A 24,591-nucleotide genomic window follows, 5' to 3' on the forward strand; every position below is an offset into this window, starting at 1 on the left:
TGTGGAGAGTAATAAAATTTCTATGCTTATAGATCATGAAAAGAATGCTTTAGGTGCTGGTTATATTGTTGAATTCATTCATGATTCTACTGAAAATTATTATGAGGGAGGAATATATGCTTGTAGGAATTGCAATAATATCAAGTTTCCTCTCTATGTGCTTAAGATTTTGAAGTTATGCTTGTTTCGCCTTCCTATGCTAGTTGATTATTGTTCCCATAAGTTGTTTGCTCACAAAATTCCTATGCATAGGAAGTATGTTAGACTTAAATGTGCTAGTCATATTCTTCATGATGCTCTCTTTATGTTTCAATTCTTATCTTTTATGTGAGCATCGTTGAAATCATCATGCGTAGCTAGGGGCGTTAAACGATAGCGCTTGTTGGAAGGCAACCCAATTTTCTTCTTGTTCCTTGCTTTTTGTTCCTGTTTAGTAATAAATAATTCATCTAGCCTCTGTTTAGATGTGGTTTTATGTTTTAATTAGTGTTTGTGCCAAATAGAACCGTTGGGAAGACTTGGGTGAAGTCTTTATGATCATGTTGTAAAAAACAGAAACTTTAGAACTCACAAGAATTGCTGCCATTTTTATTTGGGGAGTGATATTTAGTTCATTCTTTTTGAAGATGATTAATAGATAAATTCCTCAGGTCCAGCAATTTATTTTAGAATTTTTGGTGTTCCAAAAGTTTGCGTTAGTGACAGATTACTATAGACTGTTCTGTTTTTGACAGATTCTGTTTTTCGTGTGTTGTTTGCTTATTTTGATGAATCTATGGCTAGTAAAATAGTTTATAAACCATAGAAGTTGGAATACAGTAGGTTTAACACCAATATAAATAAAAAATGAGTTCATTATAGTACCTTGAAGTGGTGTTTTGTTTTCTTTCGCTAACGAAGCTCACGAGATTTTCTACTTTAAGTTTTGTGTTGTGAAGTTTTCAAGTTTTGGGTAAAGATTTGATGGACTATGGAATAAGGAGTGGCAAGAGCCTAAGATTGGGGATGCCCAAGGAACCCCAAGGTAATATTCAAGGACAACCAAAAGCCTAAGTTTGGGGATGCCCCGGAAGGCATCCCCTCTTTCGTCTCCGTTCATCGGTTACTTTACTTGGAGCTATATTTTTATTCGCCACATGATATGTGTTTTGCTTGGAGCGTCATTTTATTTACTTTTGTTTGGCTTGCTGTTTGAATAAAATACCAAGATCTTAAATTCCTTAATGTTAGAGAGTCTTCATATAGTTGCATAATTGTTCGACTACTCATTGATCTTCACTTATATCTTTCGGAGTAGTTTGTCATTTGCTCTAGTGCTTCACTTATATATTTTTAGAGCACGGTGGTGGTTTTATTTTGTAGAAATAGATGAACTCTCATGCTTAACTTATATTATTTTGAGAGTCTTAAATAGCATGGTAATTTTCTTAAATAATCCTAATATGCTAGACATCCAAGAATTATAAAAACTTTCATATAGAGTGTTTTGAATACTAAGAGAAGTTTGATACTTGATGATTGTTTTGAGACATGGAGGTAATAATATCAAAGTCGTGCTAGTTGAGTAGTTTTGAATTTGAGAAATGCTTTTGTTGAAGTTTGCTAGTCCCGTAGCATGCACGTATGGTAAACATTATGTAAATTTTTTGAAACATGAGGTGTTATTTGATTGTCCTCCTTATGAGTGGCGGTCGGGGACGAGCGATCGTCTTTTCCTACCAATCTATCCCCCTAGGAGCATGTGCGTAGTGCCGAGGTTTTTGATGACTTGTAGATTTTCGCGATAAGTATGTGAGTTCTTTATGACTAATGTTGAGTCCATGGATTATACGCACTCTCACCCTTCCATCCTTGCTAGCCTCTTCGGTATCGTGCATTGCCCTTTCTCACATTGAGAGTTGGTGCAAGCTTCGCCGGTGCATCCAAACCCCGTGATATGATACGCTCTTTCACACATAAACGTCCTTATATCTTCCTCAAAACAGCCACCATACCTACCTATTATGGCATTTCCATAGCCATTCCGAGATATATTGCCATGCAACTTTCCACCATTCTGTTTATTATGACACATTCATCATCATCATATCGCTTTGCATGATCATGTAGTTGACATCATATTTTTGGCAAAGCCACCGTTCATAATTCTTTCATACATGTCACTCTTGATTCATTGCATATCCCGGTACACCGTCGGAGGCATTCATATAGAGTCATCTTTTGTTCTAGTATCGAGTTGTAATCATTGAGTTGTACATAAATAGAAGTGTGATGATCATCATTTTCTAGAGCATTGTCCCAAGTGAGGAATAAAAAATAAGAGAAAGGCCATAAAAAAAGAGAAGGCCCAAAAAAAAGAAGAGAAAGGCCATATAAAAAAAGAGAAGGCCCAAAAATATATATAAAAATATGAGAGAAAAAGAGAGAAGGGACAATGCTACTATCCTTTGCCACACTTGTGCTTCAAAGTAGAACCATGATCTTCATGATAGAGAGTCTCTTGTTTTTTCAATTTCATATACTAGTGGGAAATTTTCATTATGGAACTTGGCTTGTATATTCCAACAATGGGCCTCCTCAAGTGCCCTAGGTCTTCGTGATCAAGCAAGTTGGATCCACACCCACTTAGTTTCTTTTTTTAGCTTTCATACATTTATAGCTCTAGTGCATCCGCTGCATGGCAATCCCTATTCCTTGCATTAACATCAATCGATGGGCATCTCCATAGCTCATTGATTAGCCTCGTTGATGTGAGACTTTCTCCCTTTTTGTCTTCTCCACATAACCCCCTCATTATTCTATTCCACCCATAGTGCTATATCCATGGCTCGCGCTCATGTATTGTGTGAAAGTTTATAGGTTTGAGATTACTAAAGTATGAAACAATTGCTTGGCTTATCATCGGGGTTGTGCATGATGAGAGCATTCTTGTGTGACGAAAATGGAGCATGACTAAACTATATGATTTTGTAGGGATGAACTTTCTTTGGCCATGTTATTTCGAGAGGACATAATTGCTTAGTTAGTATGCTTGAAGTATTATTATTTTTATGTTAATATGAAGTTTTATCTTGAATCTTATGGATCTGAATATTCTTGCTACAATAAGAAGAATTACATTGAAATTACGCCAAGTAGCACTCCGCATCAAAAATTCTGGTTTTATCATTTACCTTCTCGAGGACGAGCAGGAATTAAGCTTGGGGATGCTGATACATCTCCAACTTATCTATAATTTTTTATTGCTCCATGCTATATTATCTACTGTTTTTGATGTTTATGGGCTTTATTATACACTTTTATATCATTTTTGGGACTAACCTATTAACCCAGAGCCCAGTGCGAGTTTCTGTATTTACCTTGTTTTAGGGTTTCGAAGAAAAGGAAAGTCAAATGGAGTCCACTTGATCTGAAACTTCACGGAACTCATTTTTGGAAGGAAAGAAGCCCAGAAGACTTGGAGTGCACAACAGGGGATCTACGAGGAGGCCACGAGGCAGGGGGGCGCACCACCCCCCTGGGCGCGCCCTCCACCCTCGTGGGCCCCTCGTGGCCCCCTGACGTATTTCTTCCGCCTATATATCTCCATATACCTTAAAAAATCCTGGAGCACAATAGATTAGGAGTTCCGCCGCCAGAAGCCTCCGTAGCCACCAAAAACCAATCTAGACCCGTTCTGGCACCCTGCCGGAGGGGGCAATCCCTCTCCGGTGGCCATCTTCATCATCCCGGTGCTCTCCATGACGAGGAGGGAGTAGTTCTCCCTCGGGGCCGAGGGTATGTACCAGTAGCTATGTGTTTGATCTCTCTCTCTCTCTCTCGTGGTCTTGATTTGGCACGATTTTGATGTATCGCGAGCTTTGCTATTATAGTTGGATCTTATGTTTCTCCTCCCCCTCTACTCTCTTGTAATGAATTGAGTTTTCCCCTTGAACTAATCTTATCGGATTGAATCTTTAAAGATTTGAGAACACTTGATGTATGTCTTACCGTGCGTATCTGTGGTGACAATGGGATACCACGTGATTCACTTGATGTATGTTTTGGTGATCAACTTACGGGTTCTGCCCATGAACCTATGCATAGGGGTTGGCATGCGTTTTCGTCGTGATTCTCCGGTAGGAACTTTGGGGCACTCTTTGAGGTTCTATGTGTTGGTTGAATAGATGAATCTGAGATTGTGTGATGCATATCGTATAATCATACCCACGGATACTTGAGGTGACATTGGAGTATCTAGGTGACATTAGGGTTTTGGTTGATTTGTGTCTTAAGGTGTTATTCTAGTATGAACTCTAGGGCTGTTTGTGAAACTTATAGGAATAGCCCAACGGATTGATTGGAAAGAATAACTTTGAGGTGGTTTTGTACCCTACCATAACCTCTTCGTTCGTTCTCCGCTATTAGTGACTTTGGAGTGACTCTTTGTTGCATGTTGAGGGATAGTTATGTGATCCAATTATGTTATTATTGTTGAGAGGACTTGCACTAGTGAAAGTATGAACCCTAGGCCTTGTTTCCTATCATTGCAATACCGTTTATGCTCACTTTTATCACTTGATACCTTGCTGTTTTTATATTTTCAGATTACAAATACCTTTATCTACCATCCATATACCACTTGTATCACCATCTCTTCGCCGAACTAGTGCACCTATACAATTTACCATTGTATTGGGTGTGTTGGGGACACAAGAGACTCTTTGTTATTTGGTTGCAGGGTTGCTTGAGGGAGACCATCTTCATCCTACACCTCCTACGGATTGATAAACCTTAGGTCATCCACTTGAGGGAAATTTGCTACTGTCCTACAAACCTCTGCACTTGGAGGCCCAACAACGTCTACAAGAAGAAGGTTGTGTAGTATACATCAGGTGCATGTGGCGGGTAGGCCGATACTACCGACTAATTTGCTCAATGCTGCAACCGGTGCTATGCGGAGTCTGTATGATAGTGTTCTTTCTTTGGAGAAGCGGCGTCTCTCAGAGAATGACGTGGCATATCCGGTTTTCATGGCCAAGGTGCCAGAGGGCAAGGGCTTTGTGGATAACACCATCGGGGGTACGATCGTCATGCGGTTTGATGACATCTTCGCTATATTTAACCTTCATCCGCTGCGCTACACCTTCATTCAGCTATTTTCGCTGAGTATGGAGATGCGGATCATTAGAGACAAGACCCCGGACATCGTGATGTTGGGGAACGTTGCAGAAAACAAAAGGTTTTCCTACGTTTTCACCAAGATCCATCTATGAGTTCATATAGCAACGAGTGATTGGATGCATCTACATACCTTTGTAGATCGCGAGCGGAAGCGTTCAGAGAACGGGGATGAGGGAGTCATACTCGTCGTGATCCAAATCACCGGAGATCCTAGCACCGAATGGACGGCACCTCCGCGTTCAACACACGTATGGTCAGCGTGACGTCTCCTCCTTCTTGATCCAGCAAGGGGGAAGGAGAGGTTGATGAAGATCCAGGAGCACGACGGCGTGGTGGTGGATGCAGCAGTCACCGCAGCAGGACTTCGCCGTTCTTCTGTGAGAGGGAGAGGTGTAGCAGGGGAGAGGGAGGCACCAAGGCTTCAGGGTGCGGCTGCCCTCCCTCCCCCCTTTATATAGGCCCCCTAGGGGGTGCGCCGGCCCTAGGAGATGGGATCTCCTAGGGGGGCGGCGGCCAAGGGGGTGGAGTGCCCCCCAAGGCAAGTGGAGGCGCCCCCTCCCCTAGGGTTCCCAACCCTAGGCGCATGGGGGGGCCAAGGGGGGGGGGCGCACCAGCCCACTATGGGATGGTTCCCTCCCCACTTCAGCCCATGGGGCCCTCCGGGATGGGTGGCCCCACCCAGTGGACCCCCGGGACCCTTCCGGTGGTCCCGGTACAATACCGTTGACCCCCGAAACTCTCCCGATGGCCGAAACTGCACTTCCTATATATAATTCTTCACCTCCGGACCATTCCGGAACTCCTCGTGACGTCTGGGATCTCATCCGGGACTCCGAACAACTTTTGGGTTACTGCATACTCATATCTCTACAACCCTAGCGTCACTGAACCTTAAGTGTGTAGACCCTACGGGTTCGGGAGACATGTAGACATGACTGAGACGACTCTCCGGTCAATAACCAACAGCGGGATCTAGATACCCATGTTGGCTCCCACATGCTCCTCGATGATCTCATTGTATGAACCATGATGTCGAGGATTCAAGCAACCCCATATACAATTCCCTTTGTCAATCGGTATGTTACTTGCCCGAGATTCGATCGTCGGTATCCCAATACCTCGTTCAATCTCGTTACCGGCAAGTCACTTTACTCGTACTGTAATGCATGATCCCGTGACCAGACACTTGGTCACTTTGAGCTCATTATGATGATGCATTACCGAGTGGGCTTAGAGATACCTATCCGTCATATGGAGTGACAAATCCCAGTCTTGATCCGTGTCAACCCAACAGATACTTTCGGAGATACCCGTAGTATACCTTTATAGTCACCCAGTTACGTTGTGACGTTTGGTACACCCAAAGCACTCCTATGGTATCCGGGAGTTGCACGATCTCATGGTCTAAGGAAAAGATACTTGACATTGGAAAAACTCTAGCAAACGAACTATACGATCTTGTGCTATGTTTAGGATTGGGTCTTGTCCATCACATCATTCTCCTAATGATGTGATCCCGTTATCAATGACATCCAATGTCCATAGTCAGGAAACCATGACTATCTGTTGATCAACGAGCTAGTCAACTAGAGGCTTACTAGAGACATGTTTGGTGTCTATGTATTCACACATGTATTACGATTTCTGGATAACACAATTATAGCATGAATAAAAGACAATTATCATGAACAAGGAAATATAATAATAATCCTTTTATTATTGCCTCTAGGGCATATTTCCAACAGTCTCCCACTTGCACTAGAGTCAATAATCTAGTTTCATTGTGATGAATCGAACACCCATGGAATTCTGGTGTTGATCATGTTTTGCTCTAGGGAGAGGTTTAGTCAACGGATCTGCTACATTCAGGTCTGCATGTACTTTACAAATATCTATGTCTCCATCTTGAACATTTTCACGAATGGAGTTGAAGCGGCGCTTGATGTGCCTGGTCTTCTTGTGAAACCTGGGCTCCTTGGCAAGTGCAATAGCTCCAGTGTTGTCACAGAAGAGCTTGATCGGCCCCGACGCATTGGGTATGACTCCTAGGTCGGTGATGAACTCCTTCACCCAAATTGCTTCATGCGCTGCCTCCGAGGCTGCCATGTACTCCGCTTCACATGTTGATCCCGCCACAATGCTCTACTTGCAACTGCACCAGCTTACTGCCCCACCATTCAAAATATACACGTATCCGGTTTGTGACTTAGAGTCATCCAGATCTGTGTCGAAGCTAGCATCGACGTAACCCTTTACGACGAGCTCTTCGTCACCTCCATAAACAAGAAACATTTCCTTAGTCCTTTTCAGGTACTTCAAGATATTCTTGACCGCTGCCCAGTGTTCCTTGCCGAGATTACTTTGGTACCTACCTACCAAACTTACGGCAAGGTTTACATCAGGTCTGGTACACAGCATGGCATACATAATAGACCCTATGTCTGAGGCATAGGGGATGACACTCATTTCTTCTATATCTTCTGCCGTGGTCGGACATTGAGCCGAGCTCAATTTCACACCTTGCAACACAGGCAAGAACCCCTTCTTAGACTGATCCATATTGAACTTCTTCAATATCTTATCAAGGTATGTGCTTTGTGAAAGACCTATGAGGCGTCTTGATCTATCTCTATAGATCTTGATGCCTAATATATAAGCAGCTTCTCCAAGGTCCTTCATTGAAAAACTCTTATTCAAGTAGGCCTTAATGCTGTCCAAAAGCTCTATATCATTTCCATCAAAAGTATGTCATCTACATATAATATGAGAAATGCTACAGAGCTCCCACTCACTTTCTTGTAAATGCATGCTTCTCCATAAGTCTGCATAAACCCAAACGCTTTGATCATCTCATCAAAGCGAATGTTCCAACTCCGAGATGCTTGCACCAGCCCATAAATCGACCGTTGGAGCTTGCACACCTTGTCAGCATTCTTAGGATCGACAAAACCTTCCGGCTGCATCATATACAATTCTTCCTTAAGGAAACCATTAAGGAATGCCCTTTTGACGTCCATTTGTCATATCTCATAATCATAGAATGCGGCAATTGCTAACATGATTCGGACGGACTTCAGCTTCGCTACAGGTGAGAAAGTCTCATTGTAGTCAACCCCTTGAACTTGTCGATAACCCTTAGCGACAAGCCGAGCTTTATAGATGGTCACATTACCATCCGCGTCTATCTTCTTCTTAAAGATCCATTTATTTTCTATGGCTCGCCGATCATCGGGCAAGTCAGTCAAAGTCCATACTTCGTTTTCATACATGGATCCTATCTCGGATTTCATGGCTTCCAGCCATTTGTCGGAATCCGGGCCCGCCATCGCTTCTTCATAGCTCGAAGGTTCACCATTGTCTAACAACATGATTTCCAAGACAGGGTTGCCGTACTACTCTGGTGCAGAACGTGTCCTTGTGGACCTTCAAAGTTCAGTAGGAGCTTGATCAGAAGTATCTTGATCATCATGATTAACTTCCTCTCTAATTGGTGCAGGCACCACAGGAACATTTTCCTGAGCTGCGCTACTCTCTGCTTCAAGAGGCAGTACTTCATCAAGCTCTACTTTCCTCCCACTTACTTCTTTTGAGAGAAACTCCTTCTCTAGAAAGGATCCATTCTTGGCAACAAAGATCTTGCCTTCGGATCTGAGGTAGAAGGTATACCCAATAGTTTCTTTAGGGTATCCTATGAAGACACATTTTTCCGACTTGGGTTCAAGCTTTTCAGGTTGAAGTTTCTTGACATAAGCATCGCATCCCCAAACTTTTAGAAATGACAGCTTAGGTTTCTTCCCAAACCATAATTCATACGGTGTCGTCTCAACAGATTTCGACGGAGCCCTATTTAAAGTGAATGCGGCAGTCTCTAAAGCATAGCCCCAAAATGATAGTGGTAAATCGGTAAGAGACATCATAGATCGCACCATATCTAATAGAGTGCGATTACGACGTTCGGACACACCATTACGCTGAGGTGTTCCAGGCGGCGTGAGTTGTGAAACTATTCCACATTTTCTTAAGTGTGTGCCAAATTCGTGACTCAACTATTCTCCCCCGCGATCTGATCGCAAGAACTTGATTTTCCTGTCACGTTGATTCTCAACCTCACTCTGAAATTCCTTGAACTTTTCAAACGTCTCAGACTTGTGTTTCATTAAATAGACATACCCATATCTACTCAAGTCATCAATGAGGGTGAGAACATAACGATAGCCACCGCGAGCCTCAACACTCATTGGACCGCACACATCAGTATGTATGATTTCCAATAAGTTGGTTGCTCACTCCATTGTTCCTGAGAACGGAGTCTTGGTCATTTTACCCATGAGGCCTGGTTCGCACGTGTCAAATGATTCGTAATCAAGAGACTCTAAAAGTCCATCTGCATGGAGCTTCTTCATGCGTTTGACACCTCTGTGACCAAGGCGGCAGTGCCACAAGTATGTGGGACCATCATTATCAACCTTACATATTTTGGTATTCACACTATGAATATGTGTAGCATTACGCTCGAGATTCATTAAGAATAAACCATTCACCATCGGAGCATGACCATAAAACATATCTCTCATATAAATAGAACAAACATTATTCTCGGATTTAAATGAGTAGCCATCTCGAATTAAACGAGATCCTGATACAATGTTCATGCTCAAAGCTGGCACTAAATAACAATTATTGAGGTTTAAAACTAATCCCGTAGGTAAATGTAGAGGTAGCGTGCCGACGGCGATCACATCGACCTTGGAACCATTCCCGACGCGCATCGTCACGTCGTCCTTCGCCAGTCTCCGCTTATTCCGCAGCTCCTACTTTGAGTTACAAATGTGAGCAACTGCACCGGTATCAAATACCCAGGAGATACTACGAGTACTGGTAAGGTACACATCAATTACATGTATATCACATATACCTTTCGTGATGCCGGCCTTCTTGTCCGCTAAGTATTTGGGGAGTTCCACTTCCAGTGACCACTTCCCTTGCAATAAAAGCACCCAGTCTCGGGCTTGGGTCCATTCTATGGCTTCTTCCCGGCAGCTTGCTTACCGGGCGCGGCAACTCCCTTGCCGTCCTTCTTGAAGTTCTTCTTACCCTTGCCTTTCTTGAACTTAGTGGTTTTATTCACCATTAACACTTGATGTTCCTTTTTGACTTTTACCTCTGCTGATTGCAAAAACTTCAGGAATGGTCTTTTCCATCCCCTGCATATTGAAGTTCATCACAAAGCTCTTGTAGATCGGTGAAAGCGACTGAAGGATTCTGTCAATGCCCGCGTCATCCGGGAGATTAACTCCCAGCTGAGTCAAGCGGTTATGTAACCCAGACATAGTGAGTATGTGCTCACTGACAGAACTGTTTTCCGCCATCTTACAGCTGAAGAACTTGTCGGAGACTTCATATCTCTCGACCCGGGCATGAGCTTGAAAAACCATTTTCAGCTCTTCGAACATCTCATATGCTCCGTGTCTCTCAAAACACTTTTGGAGCCCCGGCTCTAAGCTGTAAAGCATGCCGCACTGAACGAGGGAGTAATCATTGGCACGTGTCTGCCAAGCATTCATAACTTCTTGTTCTGCAAGGAGAGAAGGTGCTTCACCTAGCGGTGCTTGTAGGACATAATCTTTCTTGGCAGCTATGAGGATGATCCTCAGGTTCCGGACCCAGTCCGTATAGTTGCTGCCATCGTCTTTCAGCTTGGTTTTCTCTAGGAACGCGTTGAAGTTGAGGACAACGTTGGCCATTTGATCTACAATACATGTTGTAAAGATTTTAGACTAAGTTCAGGATAATTAAGTTCATCTAATCAAATTATTCAATGAACTCCCACTCAGATAGACATCCCTCCAGTCATCTAAGTATAACATGATCCGAGTTAACTAGGCCGTGTCCGATCATCACGTGAGACAGACTAGTCAACATCGGTGAACATATTCATGTTGATCGTATCTTCTATACGACTCATGCTCGACCTTTCGGTCTTCTGTGTTTCGAGGCCATGTCTGTACATGCTAGACTCGTCAAGTCAACCTAAGTGTTTGCATGTGTAAATCTGTCTTACACCCATTGTATGTGAACGTTGGAATCTATCACACCCGATCATCACGTGGTGCTTCGAAACAACGAACTGTCGCAACGGTGCACAATTAGGGGGAACACTTTCTTGAAATTATTATGAGGGGTCATCTTATTTACTACCGTCGTTCTAAGTAAACAAGATGCAAAAACATGATAAACATCACATGCAATCAAATAATAGTGACATGATATGGCCAGTATCATATAGCTTCCTTTGATCTCCATCTTGGGGCTCCATGATCATCTTGTCACCGGCATGACACCATGATCTCCATCATCATGATCTCCATCATCGTGTCTCCATGAAGTTGCTCGCCAACTATTACTTCTACTACTATGGCTAACACGTTTAGCAATAAAGTAAAGTAATTTACATGGCGTTTCTCAATGACACGCAGGTCATACAAAAAAAATAAAGACAACTCCTATGGCTCCTGCCGGTTGTCATACTCATCGACATGCAAGTCGTGATTCCTATTACAAGAACATGATCTCATACATCACATATATCATTCATCATTCATCACAACTTTGGCCATATCACATCACAAAACACTTGCTGCAAAAACAAGTTAGACGTCCTCTAATTGTTGTTGCAAGTTTTACGTGGCTGCAATAGGGTTCTAGCAAGAACGTTTTCTTACCTATGCCAAAACCACAACGTGATTTGTCAACTTCTATTTACCCTTCATAAGGACCCTTTTCGTCGAATCCGCTCCAACTAAAGTGGGAGAGACAGACACCCGCCAACCACCTTATGCAACTAGTGCATGTCAGTCGGTGGAACCGGTCCCACGTAAGCGTACGTGTAAGGTTGGTCCGGGCCGCTTCATCCCACAATACCACTGAAGCAAAATAAGACTAGTAGCGGCAAGAAAGTTGACAACATCTACGCCCATAACAAATTGTGTTCTACTCGTGCAAAGAGAACTACGCATAGACCTAGCTCATGATGCCACTATTGGGGAACGTTGCAGAAAACAAAAAAATTTCCTACGTTTTCACCAAGATCCATCTATGAGTTCATCTAGCAACGAGTGATCGGATGCATCTACATACCTTTGTAGATCGCGAGCGGAAGTGTTCAGAGAACGGGGATGAGGGAGTCGTACTCGTCGTGATCCAAATCACCGGAGATCCTAGCGCCCAACGGACGGCACCTCCGCGTTCAACACACGTACGGTCAGCGTGACGTCTCCTCCTTCTTGATCCAGCAAGGGGGGATGAGAGATTAATGAAGATCCAGCAGCACGGCGGCGTGGTGGTGGATGCAGCAGTCACCGCAGCAGGGCTTCGCCGTTCTTCTGCGAGAGGGAGAGGTGTAGCAGGGGAGAGGGAGGCGCCAAGACTTCAGGGTGCGGCTGCCCTCCCTCCCCACCTTTATATAGGCCCCCTAGGGGGTTCGCCGGCCCTAGGAGATGGGATCTCCTAGGGGGGGCAGCGGCCAAGGGGGTGGAGTGCCCCCCAAGGCAAGTGGAGGCGCCCCCTCCCCTTGGGTTCCCAACCCTAGGCGCATGGGGGGGCCAAGGGGGGGGCGCACCAGCCCACTATGGGATGGTTCCCTCCCCACTTCAGCCCATGGGGCCCTCCGGGATGGGTGGCCCCACCCAGTGGACCCCCGGGACCCTTCCGGTGGTCCCGGTACAATACCGTTGACCCCCGAAACTCTCCCGATGGCCGAAACTGCACTTCCTATATATAATTCTTCACCTCCGGACCATTCCGGAACTCCTCGTGACGTCTGGGATCTCATCCGGGACTCCAAACAACTTTTGGGTTACTGCATACTCATATCTCTACAACCCTAGCTTCACCGAACCTTAAGTGTGTAGACCCTACGGGTTCGGGAGACATGTAGACATGACCGAGAAGGCTCTCCGGTAAATAACCAACAGCGGGATCTGGATACCCATGTTGGCTCCCACATGCTCCTCAATGATCTCATTGGATGAACCACGATGTCGAGGATTCAAGCAACCCCGTATACAATTCCCTTTGTCAATCGGTACGTTACTTGCCCGAGATTCGATCATCGGTATCCCAATACCTCGTTCAATCTCGTTACCGGCAAGTCACTTTACTCGTACCGTAATGCATGATCCCGTGACCAGACACTTGGTCACTTTGAGTTCATTATGGTGATGCATTATCGAGTGGGCCCAGAGATACCTCTCCGTCATATGGAGTGACAAATCCCAGTCTTGATCCGTGTCAACCCAACAGATACTTTCGGAGATACCCGTAGTATACCTTTATAGTCACCCAATTACGTTGTGATGTTTGGTACACCCAAAGCACTCCTACGGTATCCGAGAGTTGCACGATCTCATGGTCTAAGGAAAAGATACTTAACATTGGAAAAACTCTAGCAAACGAACTTTACGATCTTGTGCTATGTTTAGGATTGGGTCTTGTCCATCACATCATTCTCCTAATGATGTGATCCCGTTATCAATGACATCCAATATCCATAGTCAGGAAACCATAACTATCTGTTGATCAACGAGCTAGTCAACTAGAGGCATACTAGGGACATGTTTGGAGTCTATGTATTCACACATGTATTACGATTTCCGGATAACACAATTATAGCATGAATAAAAGACAATTATCATGAACAAGGAAATATAATAATAATCCTTGTATTATTGCCTCTAGGGCATACTTGCAACACGTGATAGTCGACCCCTTCTACATGCGTGCCAAGATCTTGGGCAACGCTGGGAACCGGCAAGTCGCGAGTTCTTACCTCGAAGGCGTCATTCTGGCAGACCCAGATAAGGATAACTTCCTTGTGCCTTACTTTCCTGAGTCAGTCATCCCCTCACTGCCCCGTAACATATGATTTCTTAGATTTTGATTGTTCTTTTTTTTCTAACATTCCGTGTTGTGTGCAGTGACACACATTGCACACTCATCCTCTTAAGCCTGAAATATTCAATGGCCACGTATTTCGACTCGGACCGTCAGCCGAAGAAAGACTACACAAATATCAAGAAAGTTCTTGATGATGTTCTCCCCAGCTACGCCAGATCTGGAGGCACCTTCACCAGGCCAGTTCATAGGTACGGCAAGCATGTGTTCGCCCACACTACGATGTTCCCCTGCGTCAAGCAGCCGCCTGGCGGTCATAAGGATGCCTACTACGCCCTCCATCACATGCGGGCGATCGTACGGGGCCATAATCACCTTATGCTACCAAATAATCTCAAAGATTGGGCCGCAAGATTGTCGGCAATCCAGGACGCGGACATCACACAAGAATTCTTTCGCATCCAGTCAGAGTTTGCGGAAATCATCCATCAAGATGTCCTTCGTACCTCGAGGCAGTTCTACCTCAGATATCAACCATCCAACCGTGAGCTAGACACAACGCTACAAATGCAGGCTGACAACGCCCGCGATTTCATGACCATCACGAGAGACGGCGGCTTCATCCACGCTCCGGTCCCTGAGTCGAGTTGAAAGTAGTGATGCTATGTGTAGTTCTGAAACATCAATTGGCTCATGTTGTAATTAAACTTTAATGAACTTGTATGTCTCTTTGGTTTGGACAGTCGTTCAACTTATATGTAATCGATGCTATTTATTAGTAGGACCATGAATCGTGCTATTAATGTGTTGCTTCTCTCTTTCGATTCTTTTGTTGCATACTTATATATTGCTTATGTATTGTCTGTGAATTGTTACTAACGTTTTGTTTGGGTAGTGCATAGAGATGCCATCGTATGTCGTGTACAAGGGTAAGGTTCCCGGAGTCTACGACGATGGGGAGGAGTGTCAGAGACAGGTTCACCATTTCAGCAGTAACAGTTACAAAGGGTACACCACTAGGGCGGAGGTGGAAGTTAGATATGCGTGCTATCTAGCGGGAGAGAGGAGGGAGCGGAGGAGGAACCGGATGAAGACCAGTTTCATCGCGATGATGCTCATCATGATGACCGCAACTCTCTTCTATGTGATGGTAGTTTAGATGATCGATATCGACTTGTAATGTGAAGACAAACTAGCTACTAGCGGTTTCGATACTTGTAATGTTCTAACTTTGTTTGGTATTTTAAACTCGGAGACTAATATGATGAATTGTATTCGGAGACTAATCTTCTATTGTATTCGATAAATCTGTTGTTTATATGTTGTGCTCTCTATATTATGTGCAGTAATATGTTTTGTAACCTGTGCAAATATCAGAAAATAAAAAAATAATCCCTAATATTCATACTAGTGGTGCACCACTCAGCACACTAATGGCGCACTGCAAAAAGGATTCTAATGGCGCATCATCCACTAGTGCGTCATTAGTATGCCAAAGCACATGGGTAAATGTGGCCCCCTGGGAGGCATACTAATGGCGCACCGTGGGCTATACTAATGGCGCACTGCATGGTGCTAGTAAAAAATACTAATGGCATGATACTAGTGGCGCACCTGTAGTGCGCCATTAGTAGGCAAAATAGGTGCGCCACTAGTAGGACTTTTCCTAGTAGTGGAGGAGTCATCCGCAACGGCCGAACGAACAACTACATCTTCAAGATGAAGGGCAAGGAGTACGTCCTCCGTCCAATGTCGCCAAGCCAAGTGATCGCCGACAAGCAAGCCACCCATCATGGAGATCATAGTGAGAGAGCGAGCCAACAAAAAGAGAGTGAGCGCCACAAGCCCAAATCGAACACCTCCACGATGAGCGAAATGAAGAACTTAGTCCTATTTGGCACCAAAAGTGAGATAAGAGGAGTGTGTGAGAACCCATCTAGTGTCCTACACGATGTCCTTGTGTGCAAGGACAATACACCACAAACTAACACTTCTCACACTCTTCCTCTAGTGTTGTCTTCTCTTTTGCAATAATTTCACGATGTTTTCCTCGACGAGCTACCTCCGGGACTACCTCCACTACGAGGCATTGAGCACCGCATCGACCTCATCCCCGGAGCACCGCTTCCAAACAAAGCTCCCTACCGTGTCAACCCTGAAGAAACCAAAGAAATACAAAGGCAAGTAAACCATCTCATAGACCATGGACATGTGCGTGAAAGTTTGAGCCCTTGTGCCGTCCCGGTCATTCTTGTGCCAAAACAAGACGGTAGCTTTTGCATGTGCTCCGATTGTAGACATATCAACGCTATCACCGTTCGCTATAGGTATCCCATTTCCACGCCTTGATGATATGCTTGATGAGCTTAGCGGTGCCACTATATTTTCCAAAATTGATCTTAAGAGTGGTTACTATCAAATCTGCATACAAGAGGGTGATTAATGGAAAACCGCTTTCAAAACCAAGTTTGGCTTGTATGAGTGGTTAGTCATGCCTATGGGTCTTTTGGAAGCACTGGGTACTTTTATGTGCTTTATGAATCATGTCTTTCGCCCTTACATTGGTGTGTTTGTTGTGGTCTACTTTGATGATATCCTTGTTCATAGCAAATCTCTTAGAGATCATGTCGCCCATGTTCGAACTGTTTTGCAAACTCTTCGAAAAGAGCACCTCTATACTAATATGGAGAAATGCATTTTTGGCGTTGACAAGCTCGTTTTCTTGGGTTTTGTTGTTTCTTCTAAGGGTGTTCATGTTGATGAGTTCAAAATCAATGCTATTAAGACTTGGCCACAACCAACCAATTTGCAACAAGTGCGTAGCTTTCTTGGCCTTGCGGGTTTCTATCATCACTTTGTGAAGGATTTTAGCACCATTGCTTCGTGTTTGCATGCTTTGAGCAAGAAGAATGCGCCTTTTGTTTGGGGATCATCCCAAGATACCGCTTTCAATGAGCTTAAGAATTTGCTTACTCATGCTCCCGTGCTTGCATTACCCAACTTTGACAAACCCTTTGAGATTCATTGCGATGCTAGCGGTATCGGCATAGGAGGTGTGTTAATGCAAGAGAAGCGCCCCATAGCTTACTTTAGTGAGAAACTTTCCGGCGCGCAACTCAATTACCCCATCTATGACAAAGAGCTATATGCTTTAGTGCGAGTCTTGCATGAATGGGAACATTACCTTCGTCCCCATGAGTTTATCATTCATACCGATCATCAGACTCTCAAGTATCTTAAGGGCCAAACCAAGTTGAACAAGCATCATGCTAAATGAAGTGAATTTATTGAGTCTTTTCCTTATGTCATCAAGTACATCAAAGGTAAGGAAAATGTTGTAGCGGATGCCCTTTCTCGCATATGCATTCTTGTCACTCAACTTGAATTGGATGTGATTGGCTTTGAGCACATAAACGACTTTTATGAGCATGACCCTACTTTTTCTACTCCTTATGCCAAGTGTTTGATGCATACTTCTTGGGAATGCTATTACATCAAAGATGGATATCTTATGAGAGCTAACAAACTTTGCATCCCCGAGTCTTCTCTTCGTTTGTTGCTTTTGCAGGAATCTCATGGAGGAGGCTTAATGGGACATTTTGGACGAGAGACGTTCGCTACGCTCTCGAAGAACTAGTTTTGGCCCAAGATGTTTCGCGACGTCAACCGCTTCACCAACTGATGCTCTACATGTCGCAAAGCTAATTCCAAAGCTCAATCCCATGGCCTTTATATGCCTCTACCAATTCCATACCAACCATGGGAAGATATTAGCATGGACTTTGTACTTGGTTTGCCTAGGACTAGAAATGGGAAGGATTCGGTATTTGTCATTGTGGACCATTTCTCTAAAATGACACATTTCATTCCTTGCAACAAGATAGACAATGCTCCACATGTTGCTAACCTCGTTTGTAGGGAAATATTGCGTCTACATGGAGTGCCAAAGACTATCGTCTCGGACCGTGACGTCAAGTTCCTTAGCTACTTTTGGAAGACCCTATGTGCCAAGCTCGGAATCAAGCTACTTTTTCTCCACGGTGTATCATCCACAAACCGATGGCCAAACGGAAGTTACTAACCGCACACTCTCCGCTCTATTTCGAGTACTCATCAAGAAGAACATGAAGGAGAGGGAGGAGTGCCTACCTATCGCCGAGTTCGCCTACAACCGAGCAAGACACTCAACAACCGGCAAGTCCCCATTCGAGGTCGTCTACGGCTTCAACCCTTTGTCACCATTGGACATTCTCCCTCTACCACTCCAAGAGCGCATCAATTTGGACGCTAGCGCAAGAGCGACACATCTCAAGAAGGTGCATGAAGACACACGGTACACCATCGAGCGCCAAGTTCAACGCCTTGCATCCAAGCTCAGCTACAACAAGCACCCTATGGTCTTCAACATTGGTGATCTCGTGTGGCTACACCCTCGCAAGGACCGTTTTCCACAAGAACGCAAGTCCAAACTTCGACCACAAGCGGATGGAACCTTCAAGGTGCTCGCATGCTACAACAACAATGCTTACAAGATCGACCTCCCGCGCGACAAGTAAAACGTGAGCGACATCTTCAACGTTAAAGATTTCTCTCCCTTCCATGGTGATGAAGAATTTGATCCGAGGACGGATCTTCCCCAAGGGAGGGGAGATGATGCAGAGAATCCCAAGGCCACCCCCATGGACCCAACCACATCTCCTATGACACCTCTTGGACCCATTACATGAGCACGTGCAAGAGCTCTTGAAACCGAGGTGACATCTCTCCTCTCACAATTCCACTTCGATGCACACAAGACATGGCTACTACCTCATATGGACACATTGTGCATGCTCAGGTATCATGGAGAAGCTAAGGAGCAAGGACAAGAAGAAGAGGAAGATGGACGTGAAGATGGAGACGAAGAAGAGGAGCTGCAGGAAAAGTCCCAGCCACCGGACGACCGGCCGGGAACGGACGCCCGGAGCCTGAAGCATCAGCGGACGTCCGATCCAGACCGGACAACCGGCGCACCTGCATCCGAGCCAAACGAGCGGACGTCCGGTCCATACCGAACGACCGGTACCCCTGCACCCGAGGCAAAAGAGCAGACGTCCAGCCCGGACCGGACGACCGACACGACAGCATCCGAGCCCACATCAGCGGAAGTCCGACATTTCTGGATGTCTGGCACCCCCATCCCAGAGCAGAACTAACGGACATCCGGAGGACACCGGACGACCGGCCGCTCCGGAGAAACCGGACGACAGGCCACCAGCGGACGTCCGGTACCTGGCTGCGTCCAGATTCGGGCCCGAGGCCCAACCCCTACTTTCGTCCCCATTTGCACTTAGACTATAAATAGACCTATCCCACCTCCTTTCTAGGGTTAGCAAAGGATTAGCTCATATTTTGTGTGAGAGCTTTGCTCATCCACTTGGTTACCTTCTCCTCGGAGATACGAGCCTCCTATGAAGAAGATCCCCCAAGCGGATTCAAGACCCCTCTTTAGGGAAGAAGATCAAGACCTCCTCACGGAGAAGACCGGTTACCGTGTATCGTCCGTTGTTGACTTTGGATCGTGTATCTTCTCTTATGTATTCGAGGATCTAGCACTTTTGTGACTTGTTCTTGTTAATTTGAGTGTTCCTCTTGTGTTTCCCGTTGTGATTTCCCTTGTTTCCCTCCTTGTGTTCTTCATTTTCATCACGGGATCCGCTCCTTTCGTGAAAGATCGGCCCCTAGGGTTCCTACCCCACATTATCTTTGTAGAGATCATAAATACACAAGATAAGATGAGAACCAGGAGACGACAATCCTTGGTGAGATCCTTGCCAAGGAGATCCACGAGACCCCCGGCAAGATCCTTGCCGGGGACGACCGCAGTGCCACAACGAGACCCTTGTCGGGCCCTCGGCAAGACCCTTGTCGAGAACGCCTGTGGGGCCACAACCAGGCCCGTGTTGATTAAGACTCCACCGCCGCTCCCATATAGCTGCTAGCTTGACCAGCTAGGCAGGCATCTGCGTGGCAGCGCACGGCCTCTACACCAACTCAGCAAACAACTGTGTGGTGGCATGCAGATCTTCGTGAAGGCTCCACCACCGCGCCAGCCCAGCAGCTAGCCAACGTGTCGCTACAACGCCTCATCATCTTGGACGCGCGTCGGAGTGAGGCGAGGCGACGACAGCTGGGACGAGCTTCTTTGCCATCCTCAATAAAGCAAGAAGGGCATGTCGGTAGCACATTAAATGCGTTTGTCCAACGATGCCAGGGGATAGACTCAGCCCGTGTACACCTTTCCACCTCCTGTGTGCCAGTGTGGCGACCCCTTTTCATATATAAAAGGAGGCCCGAGGTGTACTGGAGGGGGATATTCGGATCTTTTGGACTAGAGAGCCACCGCAACTAGTTCAAGAACACAAGAACACTCAAATATACATCAAAGCATGACTAGGGTTTTATGCGTCTCCACGGCCCGAACATGGGTAAATGATTTGTGTGCTGTCCACCAGACCCGCTCTTTGCACAACCCCGCGCCCGCCAACCATAGAAGGGATCCCAGTGACCCCATAGGTGTCATTTCCCACCGATAATGCACAAGCAGTATTCCCGCTTAGTACAAATGAAGGATAGCAAAAGATTGAGGAGCGACCAACTACAGAGCGACAACATTCATGAACATGCATTGAGATTAACCAACATTGAGTGCAAGCATGAGTAGGATATGAATCACCGTGAACATACATATCATGGATGCTATGTTGTTTTTGTTTGAACTACATGCGTGAACATGTGCCAAGTCAAGCCACTCGAATCATTCAAAAGAGGATATCATCCTATCATACTACATCATAACCATTTTAAAAGCGTGTTGGCATGCAAGGTAAATCATTATCAACTCTGAGTTGATTAAGCATGGCATCATCTCTAATTTTCATTGCAAACATGTTTCATTCATAATGGGCTAAATCAAGAACAATGAACTAATCATATTTAGAAAAACAAAATAGGTCGAGTTCATACCAGCTTTTCTCCATCTCAATCATTGCATCATATATCGTCATTAATTATTGCCTTTCACTTGCACGACCGAACAGTGTGAATAATAATAATAGTGCGTGTGCATTGGACTAAGCTGGAATCTGCAAACCTTTATTCAAAGGAGAAGACATGGTAATATGGGCTCTTTGTTAGATCAACAATAAGGCATATGAGTTTTTTTGTTTTTCTGAAGAAAGTAAAAGAAGAACGAGAAAACACTATTTACACGGGAAAGCTCCCAAGAAGCAAAAGAAGAACGAGAAATCTTTTTTGGGTTTCTTTTAATACTAATACTACTACTACTTAAACATGGAAAAGAAAACCAAAAAGAAGTGACAACTAAATTTTTTGGATTTATTAAAGGTTTTCAAACATGATATGTCCATTTTGCATCATGCTTTTATATCGATATTTATTGCATTATGGACTGTTATTTCACTTTATGTCACAATACTTATGACTATTCTCTCCTATTTTACAATGTTTACATAAAGAGGGAGAATGCCGGCAGCTGGAATTCTGGTCTGGATAAGGAGCAAATATTAGAGACCTATTCTGCGCAACTCCAAAAGTCCTGAAACTCCACGGAACGTCTTAAAAGAAATAAAGAAAAATCCTCGCCAAAGATGAAGGCCAGGGGGCCCACACCCTTCTAACGAGGGTGGGGGCGCTCCCCCTAGGGCGCGCCCCCTACCTTGTGGGCCCCCTGGTGGCTCTCTGATGCCCATCTTCTCCTATATGAGGTCTTTCGATGAGAAAAAAATAAGAAGGAACTTTTCGGGACGAGACTCCGCCGCCACGAGGCGGAACCTTGGCGGATCCAATCTAGAGCTCCGGCAGAGCTGTTCTGCCGGGGATACTTCCCTCCCGGAGGGGGAAATCATCACCATCATCATCACCAACGCTCATCTCATCGGGAGAGGGAAATCTCCATCAACATCTTCACCAGCACCATCTCATCTCCAAACCCTAGTTCATCTCTTGTATCCAATTCTTGTCTCAAAGTCCGGGATTGGTGCTAGTAGGTTGCTAGTAGTGTTGATTACTCCTTGTAGTTGATGCTAGTTGGTTTATTGGTGGAAGATCATATGTTCAGATCCTATATGCATATTATTACCCCTCTGATTATGAACATGAATATGCTTTGTGAGTAATTACGTTTGTTCCTGAGGACAAGGGAGAAGTCTTGCTATGAGTAGTCATGTGAATTTGGTATTCGTTTGATATTTTGATAAGATGTATGTTGTCTAGCCTCTAGTGGTGTTATGTGAACGTCGACTACATAACACTTCACCATTATTTGGGCCTAGAGGAAGGCATTGGGAAGTAATAAGTAGATGATGGGTTGCTAGAGTGACAGAAGCTTAAACCCTAGTTTATGCGTTGCTTCGTAAGGGGCTGATTTGGATCCATATGTTTCATGCTATGGTTAGGTTTACCTTAATACTTTTGTTGTAGTTGCGGATGCTTGCAATAGAGGTTAATCATAAGTGGGATGCTTGTTCAAGTAAGAACAGCACCCAAGCACCGGTCCACCCACATATCAAATTATCAAAGTATCGAACGCGAATCATATGAACGTGATGAAAACTAGCTTGACGATATTCCCATGTGTCCTCGGGAGCGCTTTTCCTATTATAAGAGTTTGTTCCGGCTTGTCCTTTGCTACAAAAGGATTGGGCCACCTTGCTGCACTTTATTTACTTTTGTTACTTGTTGCTCGTTACAATTTATCCTTATCACAAAACTATCTGTTACCACTTATTTCAGTACTTGCAGAGAATACCTTGCTGAAAACCGCTTATCATTTCCTTCTGCTCCTCGTTGGGTTCGACACTCTTACTTATCGAAAGGACTACGATAGATCCCCTATACTTGTGGGTCATCAAGACTCTTTTCTGGCGCCGTTGCCGGGGAGTGTAGCGCCTTTGGTAGGTGGAATTTGGTAAGGAAAAATTTATATAGTGTGCTGAAATTTACTGTCACTTGTTACTATGGAAAGTAATTCTCTGAGGGGCTTGTTCGGGGTATCTTCACCCTGTCCAGTAGAGCAAAGAGTTGCTCCTCAACCTACTGAACCTATTGAAAATGAAACTCCTTTTGAATTTCCTTCGGGTATGATGGAAAAACTGCTAGCTAACCCTTTTACAGGAGATGGAACAAAGCATCCTGATGAGCACTTAATATATGTGGATGAAGTTTGTGGATTATTTAAGCTTGCAGGTATACCCGATGATGTTGCTAAGAAGAAGGTCTTCCCTTTATCTTTGAAGGGAGACGCATTGATATGGTATAGGCTATGTGATGATATGAGATCATGGGACTATAAAAGATTGAAGCTGGAATTTCATCAAAAGTATTACCCTATGCATCTTGTTCATCGTGATCGCAATTATATATATAATTTCTGGCCTCGCGAAGGAGAAAGCATCGCTCAAGCTTGGGGGAGGCTTAAATCAATGTTATATTCATGCCCCAATCATGAGCTCCAGAGAGAAATAATTATGCAAAGTTTTTATGCTCGGCTTTCTGAAAACAATCGCACCATGCTCGATACTTCTTGTGCTGGCTCTTTTATGATGAAGACTATTGAATTCAGATGGAATTTATTGGATAGAATTAAACGCAACTCTGAAGATTGGGACCTCGACGAAGGTAAGGAGTCAGGTATGACACCTAAGTTTGATTGTGTTAAATCTTTTATGGATACCGATATTTTCCGTAAGTTTAGCACTAAATATGGACTTGACTCTGAGATAGTAGCTTCTTTCTGTGAATCTTTTGCTACTTATGTTGATCTCCCTAAGGAGAAGTGGTTTAAATATCATCCTCCCATAGAAGTAAAAGTAGCTGCACCTATTAAAGTTGAAGAAAAGACTGTCACTTATAATGATCCTATTGTTCCTACTTCTTATATTGAGAAACCACCTTTCCCTGTTAGAATAAAGGATCATGCTAAAGCTTCAACTGTTGTTCGTAAAAGCAATATTAGAACTTATACACCTCCTGAGCAAGTTAAAGTAGAACCTAATATTGCTATTGTTAAAGATCTCTTGTCTGATAATATTGATGGCATGTTATTCAGTTCGAAGGTGAAACTGCTAGAATTGCTAAACCTTGTGATAAAGATAAACATAGACCTGTGGTAGGCGTGCCTGTTATTTCTGTTAAAATAGGAGATCATTGTTATCATGGCTTATGTGATATGGGTGCTAGTGCTAGTGTTATACCTCATGACTTATACAAAGAAATTAAGAATGAAATTGCACCTGTTGAGTTAGAAGATATTGATGTCACTATTAAACTTGCTAATAGAGATACTATTGCACCAATTGGAATTGTTAGAGATGTTGAAGTCTTGTGTGGGAAAACTAAATATCCTGCTGATTTTCTTGTTCTTACTTCTCCACAAGATAGCTTTTGTCCCATTATATTTGGTAGACCCTTCTTAAATACTGTCAATGCTACCATAGACTGCACTAAGAATATTGTTACTGTTGGCTTGGATGATAT

Source organism: Triticum aestivum, chromosome 1A (genome assembly GCF_018294505.1).
Source record: "Triticum aestivum cultivar Chinese Spring chromosome 1A, IWGSC CS RefSeq v2.1, whole genome shotgun sequence".
Taxonomy (NCBI): Eukaryota; Viridiplantae; Streptophyta; class Magnoliopsida; order Poales; family Poaceae; genus Triticum; species Triticum aestivum.